We start from the raw sequence: 12,705 nt of genomic DNA, 5'->3' as shown, positions 1-12,705 counted from the left end.
AAACGTGAAAGAAGCTTTCTGAGAACTTCTTTCTGATCTGTGAGTTCATCTCACAGACTTATAACTTAAACCTCAGGAAGCAGTTTGCTATCACTCTTTTCGTGGAATCTTTAAAGTGATACTTGGGAGCCCATAGGGGCCCATGGTGAAAAAGGAAATCTCCTCACATAATAACTAGAGAGAAGCTTTCTAGAGATTGCTTTCTGATGTGTGACTTCATCTCACAGAGTTCCACCCTTCCCTTCTTGGAACAGTTTGCTACCACTGTTGTCCTGGATTCTGCAAAGTGATATTTGGGAGCTCATTGAGGGCTATGGTGAAAAAGCAAATATCCTCCCATAATAACTGGAGAGAAGCTCTCTGAGAAACTGCATTGCCATGTGTGAATGCAACTCACAGAGTTACACGTTTCTCTTCAGTGATCAGTTTGCTAACACAGTTTTCTAGAAATCTGCAGTTAGATACTTCATAGCGCAGTGAAGCTTACGGTGACAAAGGAAATATACTCAGTTGAAAACTAGAAAGAAGCTTTCTTAGAAACTTCTTGGTGATGTGTGAATTCATCTCACAGAGTTACACTTATGTTTCGTGGAGCAGTCCATTAACACTGTCTTTGAGGAAACTGAGAAGGGCTTCTTTGGATCGCATTGAGGCCTACGCTGATAAAGGAAATTTCATCCGTTCAAAACGTGAAAGAAGCTTTCTGAGAACTTCTTTCTGATCTGTGAGTTCATCTCACAGACTTATAACTTAAACCTCAGGAAGCAGTTTGCTATCACTCTTTTCGTGGAATCTTTAAGTGATACTTGGGAGGCCCAGAATAGGGGCCCATGGTGAAAAAGGAATCTCCTCACATAATAACTAGAGAGAAGCTTTCTAGAGATTGCTTTCTGATGTGTGACTTCATCTCACAGAGTTCCACCCTTCCCTTCTTGGAACAGTTTGCTACCACTGTTGTCCTGGATTCTGCAAAGTGATATTTGGGAGCTCATTGAGGGCTATGGTGAAAAAGCAGATATCCTCCCATAATAACTGGAGAGAAGCTCTCTGAGAAACTGCATTGGCCATGTGGTGTGAATGCAACTCACAGAGTTACACGTTTCTCTTCAGTGATCAGTTTGCTAACACAGTTTTCTAGAAATCTGCAAGTTAGATACTTCATAGCGCAGTGAAGCTTACGGTGACAAAGGAATATACTCAGTTGAAAACTAGAAAGAAGCTTTCTTAGAAACTTCTTGGTGATGTGTGAATTCATCTCACAGAGTTACACTTATGTTTCGTGGAGCAGTCCATTAACACTGTCTTTGAGGAAACTGAGAAGGGGCTTCGTTGGATCGCATTGAGGCCTACGCTGATAAAGGAAATTTCATCCGTTCAAAACGTGAAAGAAGCTTTCTGAGACACTTCTTTCTGATCTGTGAGTTCATCTCACAGACTTATAACTTAACCTCAGGAAGCAGTTTGCTATCACTCTTTTCGTGGAATCTTTAAAGTGATACTTGGGAGCCCATAATAGGGGCCCATGGTGAAAAAGGAAATCTCCTCACATAATAACTAGAGAGAAGCTTTCTAGAGATTGCTTTCTGATGTGTGACTTCATCTCACAGAGTTCCACCCTTCCCTTCTTGGAACAGTTTGCTACCACTGTTGTCCTGGATTCTGCAAAGTGATATTTGGGAGCTCATTGAGGGCTATGGTGAAAAAGCAAATATCCTCCCATAATAACTGGAGAGAAGCTCTCTGAGAAACTGCATTGCCATGTGTGAATGCAACTCACAGAGTTACACGTTTCTCTTCAGTGATCAGTTTGCTAACACAGTTTTCTAGAAATCTGCAAGTTAGATACTTCATAGCGCAGTGAAGCTTACGGTGACAAAGGAAATATACTCAGTTGAAAACTAGAAAGAAGCTTTCTTAGAAACTTCTTGGTGATGTGTGAATTCATCTCACAGAGTTACACTTATGTTTCGTGGAGCAGTCCATTAACACTGTCTTTGAGGAAACTGAGAAGGGCTTCTTTGGATCGCATTGAGGCCTACGCTGATAAAGGAAATTTCATCCGTTCAAAACGTGAAAGAAGCTTTCGGAGAAACTTCTTTCTGATCTGTGAGTTCATCTCACAGACTTATAACTTAACCTCAGGAAGCAGTTTGCTATCACTCTTTTCGTGGAATCTTTAAAGTGATACTTGGGAGCCCATAATAGGGGCCCATGGTGAAAAAGGAAATCTCCTCACATAATAACTAGAGAGAAGCTTTCTAGAGATTGCTTTCTGATGTGTGACTTCATCTCACAGAGTTCCACCCTTCCCTTCTTGGAACAGTTTGCTACCACTGTTGTCCTGGATTCTGCAAAGTGATATTTGGGAGCTCATTGAGGGCTATGGTGAAAAAGCAAATATCCTCCCATAATAACTGGAGAGAAGCTCTCTGAGAAACTGCATTGCCATGTGTGAATGCAACTCACAGAGTTACACGTTTCTCTTCAGTGATCAGTTTGCTAACACAGTTTTCTAGAAATCTGCAGTTAGATACTTCATAGCGCAGTGAAGCTTACGGTGACAAAGGAAATATACTCAGTTGAAAACTAGAAAGAAGCTTTCTTAGAAACTTCTTGGTGATGTGTGAATTCATCTCACAGAGTTACACTTATGTTTCGTGGAGCAGTCCATTAACACTGTCTTTGAGGAAACTGAGAAGGGCTTCTTTGGATCGCATTGAGGCCTACGCTGATAAAGGAAATTTCATCCGTTCAAAACGTGAAAGAAGCTTTCTGAGAAACTTCTTTCTGATCTGTGAGTTCATCTCACAGACTTATAACTTAAACCTCAGGAAGCAGTTTGCTATCACTCTTTTCGTGGAATCTTTAAAGTGATACTTGGGAGCCCAGAATAGGGGCCCATGGTGAAAAAGGAAATCTCCTCACATAATAACTAGAGAGAAGCTTTCTAGAGATTGCTTTCTGATGTGTGACTTCATCTCACAGAGTTCCACCCTTCCCTTCTTGGAACAGTTTGCTACCACTGTTGTCCTGGATTCTGCAAAGTGATATTTGGGAGCTCATTGAGGGCTATGGTGAAAAAGCAAATATCCTCCCATAATAACTGGAGAGAAGCTCTCTGAGAAACTGCATTGCCATGTGTGAATGCAACTCACAGAGTTACACGTTTCTCTTCAGTGATCAGTTTGCTAACACAGTTTTCTAGAAATCTGCAGTTAGATACTTCATAGCGCAGTGAAGCTTACGGTGACAAAGGAAATATACTCAGTTGAAAACTAGAAAGAAGCTTTCTTAGAAACTTCTTGGTGATGTGTGAATTCATCTCACAGAGTTACACTTATGTTTCGTGGAGCAGTCCATTAACACTGTCTTTGAGGAAACTGAGAAGGGCTTCTTGGATCGCATTGAGGCCTACGCTGATAAAGGAAATTTCATCCGTTCAAAACGTGAAAGAAGCTTTCTGAGAAACTTCTTTCTGATCTGTGAGTTCATCTCACAGACTTATAACTTAAACCTCAGGAAGCAGTTTGCTATCACTCTTTTCGTGGAATCTTTAAAGTGATACTTGGGAGCCCATAATAGGGGCCCATGGTGAAAAAGGAATCTCCTCACATAATAACTAGAGAGAAGCTTTCTAGAGATTGCTTTCTGATGTGTGACTTCATCTCACAGAGTTCCACCCTTCCCTTCTTGGAACAGTTTGCTACCACTGTTGTCCTGGATTCTGCAAAGTGATATTTGGGAGCTCATTGAGGGCTATGGTGAAAAAGCAAATATCCTCCCATAATAACTGGAGAGAAGCTCTCTGAGAAACTGCATTGCCATGTGTGAATGCAACTCACAGAGTTACACGTTTCTCTTCAGTGATCAGTTTGCTAACACAGTTTTCTAGAAATCTGCAGTTAGATACTTCATAGCGCAGTGAAGCTTACGGTGACAAAGGAAATATACTCAGTTGAAAACTAGAAAGAAGCTTTCTTAGAAACTTCTTGGTGATGTGTGAATTCATCTCACAGAGTTACACTTATGTTTCGTGGAGCAGTCCATTAACACTGTCTTTGAGGAAACTGAGAAGGGCTTCTTTGGATCGCATTGAGGCCTACGCTGATAAAGGAAATTTCATCCGTTCAAAACGTGAAAGAAGCTTTCTGAGAAACTTCTTTCTGATCTGTGAGTTCATCTCACAGACTTATAACTTAAACCTCAGGAAGCAGTTTGCTATCACTCTTTTCGTGGAATCTTTAAAGTGATACTTGGGAGCCCAGAATAGGGGCCCATGGTGAAAAAGGAAATCTCCTCACATAATAACTAGAGAGAAGCTTTCTAGAGATTGCTTTCTGATGTGTGACTTCATCTCACAGAGTTCCACCCTTCCCTTCTTGGAACAGTTTGCTACCACTGTTGTCCTGGATTCTGCAAAGTGATATTTGGGAGCTCATTGAGGGCTATGGTGAAAAAGCAAATATCCTCCCATAATAACTGGAGAGAAGCTCTCTGAGAAACTGCATTGCCATGTGTGAATGCAACTCACAGAGTTACACGTTTCTCTTCAGTGATCAGTTTGCTAACACAGTTTTCTAGAAATCTGCAGTTAGATACTTCATAGCGCAGTGAAGCTTACGGTGACAAAGGAAATATACTCAGTTGAAAACTAGAAAGAAGCTTTCTTAGAAACTTCTTGGTGATGTGTGAATTCATCTCACAGAGTTACACTTATGTTTCGTGGAGCAGTCCATTAACACTGTCTTTGAGGAAACTGAGAAGGGCTTCTTTGGATCGCATTGAGGCCTACGCTGATAAAGGAAATTTCATCCGTTCAAAACGTGAAAGAAGCTTTCTGAGACACTTCTTTCTGATCTGTGAGTTCATCTCACAGACTTATAACTTAAACCTCAGGAAGCAGTTTGCTATCACTGTTTTCGTGGAATCTTTAAAGTGATACTTGGGAGCCCATAATAGGGGCCCATGGTGAAAAAGGAAATCTCCTCACATAATAACTAGAGAGAAGCTTTCTAGAGATTGCTTTCTGATGTGTGACTTCATCTCACAGAGTTCCACCCTTCCCTTCTTGGAACAGTTTGCTACCACTGTTGTCCTGGATTCTGCAAAGTGATATTTGGGAGCTCATTGAGGGCTATGGTGAAAAAGCAAATATCCTCCCATAATAACTGGAGAGAAGCTCTCTGAGAAACTGCATTGCCATGTGTGAATGCAACTCACAGAGTTACACGTTTCTCTTCAGTGATCAGTTTGCTAACACAGTTTTCTAGAAATCTGCAGTTAGATACTTCATAGCGCAGTGAAGCTTACGGTGACAAAGGAAATATACTCAGTTGAAAACTAGAAAGAAGCTTTCTTAGAAACTTCTTGGTGATGTGTGAATTCATCTCACAGAGTTACACTTATGTTTCGTGGAGCAGTCCATTAACACTGTCTTTGAGGAAACTGAGAAGGGCTTCTTTGGATCGCATTGAGGCCTACGCTGATAAAGGAAATTTCATCCGTTCAAAACGTGAAAGAAGCTTTCTGAGACACTTCTTTCTGATCTGTGAGTTCATCTCACAGACTTATAACTTAAACCTCAGGAAGCAGTTTGCTATCACTCTTTTCGTGGAATCTTTAAAGTGATACTTGGGAGCCCAGAATAGGGGCCCATGGTGAAAAAGGAAATCTCCTCACATAATAACTAGAGAGAAGCTTTCTAGAGATTGCTTTCTGATGTGTGACTTCATCTCACAGAGTTCCACCCTTCCCTTCTTGGAACAGTTTGCTACCACTGTTGTCCTGGATTCTGCAAAGTGATATTTGGGAGCTCATTGAGGGCTATGGTGAAAAAGCAAATATCCTCCCATAATAACTGGAGAGAAGCTCTCTGAGAAACTGCATTGCCATGTGTGAATGCAACTCACAGAGTTACACGTTTCTCTTCAGTGATCAGTTTGCTAACACAGTTTTCTAGAAATCTGCAGTTAGATACTTCATAGCGCAGTGAAGCTTACGGTGACAAAGGAAATATACTCAGTTGAAAACTAGAAAGAAGCTTTCTTAGAAACTTCTTGGTGATGTGTGAATTCATCTCACAGAGTTACACTTATGTTTCGTGGAGCAGTCCATTAACACTGTCTTTGAGGAAACTGAGAAGGGCTTCTTTGGATCGCATTGAGGCCTACGCTGATAAAGGAAATTTCATCCGTTCAAAAACGTGAAAGAAGCTTTCTGAGAAACTTCTTTCTGATCTGTGAGTTCATCTCACAGACTTATAACTTAAACCTCAGGAAGCAGTTTGCTATCACTCTTTTCGTGGAATCTTTAAAGTGATACTTGGGAGCCCATAATAGGGGCCCATGGTGAAAAAGGAAATCTCCTCACATAATAACTAGAGAGAAGCTTTCTAGAGATTGCTTTCTGATGTGTGACTTCATCTCACAGAGTTCCACCCTTCCCTTCTTGGAACAGTTTGCTACCACTGTTGTCCTGGATTCTGCAAAGTGATATTTGGGAGCTCATTGAGGGCTATGGTGAAAAAGCAAATATCCTCCCATAATAACTGGAGAGAAGCTCTCTGAGAAACTGCATTGCCATGTGTGAATGCAACTCACAGAGTTACACGTTTCTCTTCAGTGATCAGTTTGCTAACACAGTTTTCTAGAAATCTGCAGTTAGATACTTCATAGCGCAGTGAAGCTTACGGTGACAAAGGAAATATACTCAGTTGAAAACTAGAAAGAAGCTTTCTTAGAAACTTCTTGGTGATGTGTGAATTCATCTCACAGAGTTACACTTATGTTTCGTGGAGCAGTCCATTAACACTGTCTTTGAGGAAACTGAGAAGGGCTTCTTTGGATCGCATTGAGGCCTACGCTGATAAAGGAAATTTCATCCGTTCAAAACGTGAAAGAAGCTTTCTGAGAAACTTCTTTCTGATCTGTGAGTTCATCTCACAGACTTATAACTTAAACCTCAGGAAGCAGTTTGCTATCACTCTTTTCGTGGAATCTTTAAAGTGATACTTGGGAGCCCAGAATAGGGGCCCATGGTGAAAAAGGAAATCTCCTCACATAATAACTAGAGAGAAGCTTTCTAGAGATTGCTTTCTGATGTGTGACTTCATCTCACAGAGTTCCACCCTTCCCTTCTTGGAACAGTTTGCTACCACTGTTGTCCTGGATTCTGCAAAGTGATATTTGGGAGCTCATTGAGGGCTATGGTGAAAAAGCAAATATCCTCCCATAATAACTGGAGAGAAGCTCTCTGAGAAACTGCATTGCCATGTGTGAATGCAACTCACAGAGTTACACGTTTCTCTTCAGTGATCAGTTTGCTAACACAGTTTTCTAGAAATCTGCAGTTAGATACTTCATAGCGCAGTGAAGCTTACGGTGACAAAGGAAATATACTCAGTTGAAAACTAGAAAGAAGCTTTCTTAGAAACTTCTTGGTGATGTGTGAATTCATCTCACAGAGTTACACTTATGTTTCGTGGAGCAGTCCATTAACACTGTCTTTGAGGAAACTGAGAAGGGCTTCTTTGGATCGCATTGAGGCCTACGCTGATAAAGGAAATTTCATCCGTTCAAAACGTGAAAGAAGCTTTCTGAGAAACTTCTTTCTGATCTGTGAGTTCATCTCACAGACTTATAACTTAAACCTCAGGAAGCAGTTTGCTATCACTCTTTTCGTGGAATCTTTAAAGTGATACTTGGGAGCCCAGAATAGGGGCCCATGGTGAAAAAGGAAATCTCCTCACATAATAACTAGAGAGAAGCTTTCTAGAGATTGCTTTCTGATGTGTGACTTCATCTCACAGAGTTCCACCCTTCCCTTCTTGGAACAGTTTGCTACCACTGTTGTCCTGGATTCTGCAAAGTGATATTTGGGAGCTCATTGAGGGCTATGGTGAAAAAGCAAATATCCTCCCATAATAACTGGAGAGAAGCTCTCTGAGAAACTGCATTGCCATGTGTGAATGCAACTCACAGAGTTACACGTTTCTCTTCAGTGATCAGTTTGCTAACACAGTTTTCTAGAAATCTGCAATTAGATACTTCATAGCGCAGTGAAGCTTACGGTGACAAAGGAAATATACTCAGTTGAAAACTAGAAAGAAGCTTTCTTAGAAACTTCTTGGTGATGTGTGAATTCATCTCACAGAGTTACACTTATGTTTCGTGGAGCAGTCCATTAACACTGTCTTTGAGGAAACTGAGAAGGGCTTCTTTGGATCGCATTGAGGCCTACGCTGATAAAGGAAATTTCATCCGTTCAAAACGTGAAAGAAGCTTTCTGAGAAACTTCTTTCTGATCTGTGAGTTCATCTCACAGACTTATAACTTAAACCTCAGGAAGCAGTTTGCTATCACTCTTTTCGTGGAATCTTTAAAGTGATACTTGGGAGCCCATAATAGGGGCCCATGGTGAAAAAGGAAATCTCCTCACATAATAACTAGAGAGAAGCTTTCTAGAGATTGCTTTCTGATGTGTGACTTCATCTCACAGAGTTCCACCCTTCCCTTCTTGGAACAGTTTGCTACCACTGTTGTCCTGGATTCTGCAAAGTGATATTTGGGAGCTCATTGAGGGCTATGGTGAAAAAGCAAATATCCTCCCATAATAACTGGAGAGAAGCTCTCTGAGAAACTGCATTGCCATGTGTGAATGCAACTCACAGAGTTACACGTTTCTCTTCAGTGATCAGTTTGCTAACACAGTTTTCTAGAAATCTGCAGTTAGATACTTCATAGCGCAGTGAAGCTTACGGTGACAAAGGAAATATACTCAGTTGAAAACTAGAAAGAAGCTTTCTTAGAAACTTCTTGGTGATGTGTGAATTCATCTCACAGAGTTACACTTATGTTTCGTGGAGCAGTCCATTAACACTGTCTTTGAGGAAACTGAGAAGGGCTTCTTTGGATCGCATTGAGGCCTACGCTGATAAAGGAAATTTCATCCGTTCAAAACGTGAAAGAAGCTTTCTGAGAAACTTCTTTCTGATCTGTGAGTTCATCTCACAGACTTATAACTTAAACCTCAGGAAGCAGTTTGCTATCACTCTTTTCGTGGAATCTTTAAAGTGATACTTGGGAGCCCATAATAGGGGCCCATGGTGAAAAAGGAAATCTCCTCACATAATAACTAGAGAGAAGCTTTCTAGAGATTGCTTTCTGATGTGTGACTTCATCTCACAGAGTTCCACCCTTCCCTTCTTGGAACAGTTTGCTACCACTGTTGTCCTGGATTCTGCAAAGTGATATTTGGGAGCTCATTGAGGGCTATGGTGAAAAAGCAAATATCCTCCCATAATAACTGGAGAGAAGCTCTCTGAGAAACTGCATTGCCATGTGTGAATGCAACTCACAGAGTTACACGTTTCTCTTCAGTGATCAGTTTGCTAACACAGTTTTCTAGAAATCTGCAGTTAGATACTTCATAGCGCAGTGAAGCTTACGGTGACAAAGGAAATATACTCAGTTGAAAACTAGAAAGAAGCTTTCTTAGAAACTTCTTGGTGATGTGTGAATTCATCTCACAGAGTTACACTTATGTTTCGTGGAGCAGTCCATTAACACTGTCTTTGAGGAAACTGAGAAGGGCTTCTTTGGATCGCATTGAGGCCTACGCTGATAAAGGAAATTTCATCCGTTCAAAACGTGAAAGAAGCTTTCTGAGAAACTTCTTTCTGATCTGTGAGTTCATCTCACAGACTTATAACTTAAACCTCAGGAAGCAGTTTGCTATCACTCTTTTCGTGGAATCTTTAAAGTGATACTTGGGAGCCCAGAATAGGGGCCCATGGTGAAAAAGGAAATCTCCTCACATAATAACTAGAGAGAAGCTTTCTAGAGATTGCTTTCTGATGTGTGACTTCATCTCACAGAGTTCCACCCTTCCCTTCTTGGAACAGTTTGCTACCACTGTTGTCCTGGATTCTGCAAAGTGATATTTGGGAGCTCATTGAGGGCTATGGTGAAAAAGCAAATATCCTCCCATAATAACTGGAGAGAAGCTCTCTGAGAAACTGCATTGCCATGTGTGAATGCAACTCACAGAGTTACACGTTTCTCTTCAGTGATCAGTTTGCTAACACAGTTTTCTAGAAATCTGCAGTTAGATACTTCATAGCGCAGTGAAGCTTACGGTGACAAAGGAAATATACTCAGTTGAAAACTAGAAAGAAGCTTTCTTAGAAACTTCTTGGTGATGTGTGAATTCATCTCACAGAGTTACACTTATGTTTCGTGGAGCAGTCCATTAACACTGTCTTTGAGGAAACTGAGAAGGGCTTCTTTGGATCGCATTGAGGCCTACGCTGATAAAGGAAATTTCATCCGTTCAAAACGTGAAAGAAGCTTTCTGAGAAACTTCTTTCTGATCTGTGAGTTCATCTCACAGACTTATAACTTAAACCTCAGGAAGCAGTTTGCTATCACTCTTTTCGTGGAATCTTTAAAGTGATACTTGGGAGCCCAGAATAGGGGCCCATGGTGAAAAAGGAAATCTCCTCACATAATAACTAGAGAGAAGCTTTCTAGAGATTGCTTTCTGATGTGTGACTTCATCTCACAGAGTTCCACCCTTCCCTTCTTGGAACAGTTTGCTACCACTGTTGTCCTGGATTCTGCAAAGTGATATTTGGGAGCTCATTGAGGGCTATGGTGAAAAAGCAAATATCCTCCCATAATAACTGGAGAGAAGCTCTCTGAGAAACTGCATTGCCATGTGTGAATGCAACTCACAGAGTTACACGTTTCTCTTCAGTGATCAGTTTGCTAACACAGTTTTCTAGAAATCTGCAGTTAGATACTTCATAGCGCAGTGAAGCTTACGGTGACAAAGGAAATATACTCAGTTGAAAACTAGAAAGAAGCTTTCTTAGAAACTTCTTGGTGATGTGTGAATTCATCTCACAGAGTTACACTTATGTTTCGTGGAGCAGTCCATTAACACTGTCTTTGAGGAAACTGAGAAGGGCTTCTTTGGATCGCATTGAGGCCTACGCTGATAAAGGAAATTTCATCCGTTCAAAACGTGAAAGAAGCTTTCTGAGAAACTTCTTTCTGATCTGTGAGTTCATCTCACAGACTTATAACTTAAACCTCAGGAAGCAGTTTGCTATCACTCTTTTCGTGGAATCTTTAAAGTGATACTTGGGAGCCCATAATAGGGGCCCATGGTGAAAAAGGAAATCTCCTCACATAATAACTAGAGAGAAGCTTTCTAGAGATTGCTTTCTGATGTGTGACTTCATCTCACAGAGTTCCACCCTTCCCTTCTTGGAACAGTTTGCTACCACTGTTGTCCTGGATTCTGCAAAGTGATATTTGGGAGCTCATTGAGGGCTATGGTGAAAAAGCAAATATCCTCCCATAATAACTGGAGAGAAGCTCTCTGAGAAACTGCATTGCCATGTGTGAATGCAACTCACAGAGTTACACGTTTCTCTTCAGTGATCAGTTTGCTAACACAGTTTTCTAGAAATCTGCAGTTAGATACTTCATAGCGCAGTGAAGCTTACGGTGACAAAGGAAATATACTCAGTTGAAAACTAGAAAGAAGCTTTCTTAGAAACTTCTTGGTGATGTGTGAATTCATCTCACAGAGTTACACTTATGTTTCGTGGAGCAGTCCATTAACACTGTCTTTGAGGAAACTGAGAAGGGCTTCTTTGGATCGCATTGAGGCCTACGCTGATAAAGGAAATTTCATCCGTTCAAAACGTGAAAGAAGCTTTCTGAGACACTTCTTTCTGATCTGTGAGTTCATCTCACAGACTTATAACTTAAACCTCAGGAAGCAGTTTGCTATCACTCTTTTCGTGGAATCTTTAAAGTGATACTTGGGAGCCCAGAATAGGGGCCCATGGTGAAAAAGGAAATCTCCTCACATAATAACTAGAGAGAAGCTTTCTAGAGATTGCTTTCTGATGTGTGACTTCATCTCACAGAGTTCCACCCTTCCCTTCTTGGAACAGTTTGCTACCACTGTTGTCCTGGATTCTGCAAAGTGATATTTGGGAGCTCATTGAGGGCTATGGTGAAAAAGCAAATATCCTCCCATAATAACTGGAGAGAAGCTCTCTGAGAAACTGCATTGCCATGTGTGAATGCAACTCACAGAGTTACACGTTTCTCTTCAGTGATCAGTTTGCTAACACAGTTTTCTAGAAATCTGCAGTTAGATACTTCATAGCGCAGTGAAGCTTACGGTGACAAAGGAAATATACTCAGTTGAAAACTAGAAAGAAGCTTTCTTAGAAACTTCTTGGTGATGTGTGAATTCATCTCACAGAGTTACACTTATGTTTCGTGGAGCAGTCCATTAACACTGTCTTTGAGGAAACTGAGAAGGGCTTCTTTGGATCGCATTGAGGCCTACGCTGATAAAGGAAATTTCATCCGTTCAAAACGTGAAAGAAGCTTTCTGAGAAACTTCTTTCTGATCTGTGAGTTCATCTCACAGACTTATAACTTAAACCTCAGGAAGCAGTTTGCTATCACTCTTTTCGTGGAATCTTTAAAGTGATACTTGGGAGCCCATAATAGGGGCCCATGGTGAAAAAGGAAATCTCCTCACATAATAACTAGAGAGAAGCTTTCTAGAGATTGCTTTCTGATGTGTGACTTCATCTCACAGAGTTCCACCCTTCCCTTCTTGGAACAGTTTGCTACCACTGTTGTCCTGGATTCTGCAAAGTGATATTTGGGAGCT

The sequence above is a fragment of the Rhinopithecus roxellana genome, chromosome 8 (genome assembly GCF_007565055.1).
Source record: "Rhinopithecus roxellana isolate Shanxi Qingling chromosome 8, ASM756505v1, whole genome shotgun sequence".
Lineage (NCBI taxonomy): Eukaryota > Metazoa > Chordata > Mammalia > Primates > Cercopithecidae > Rhinopithecus > Rhinopithecus roxellana.
Note: the sequence above shows the minus strand (reverse complement) of the source record.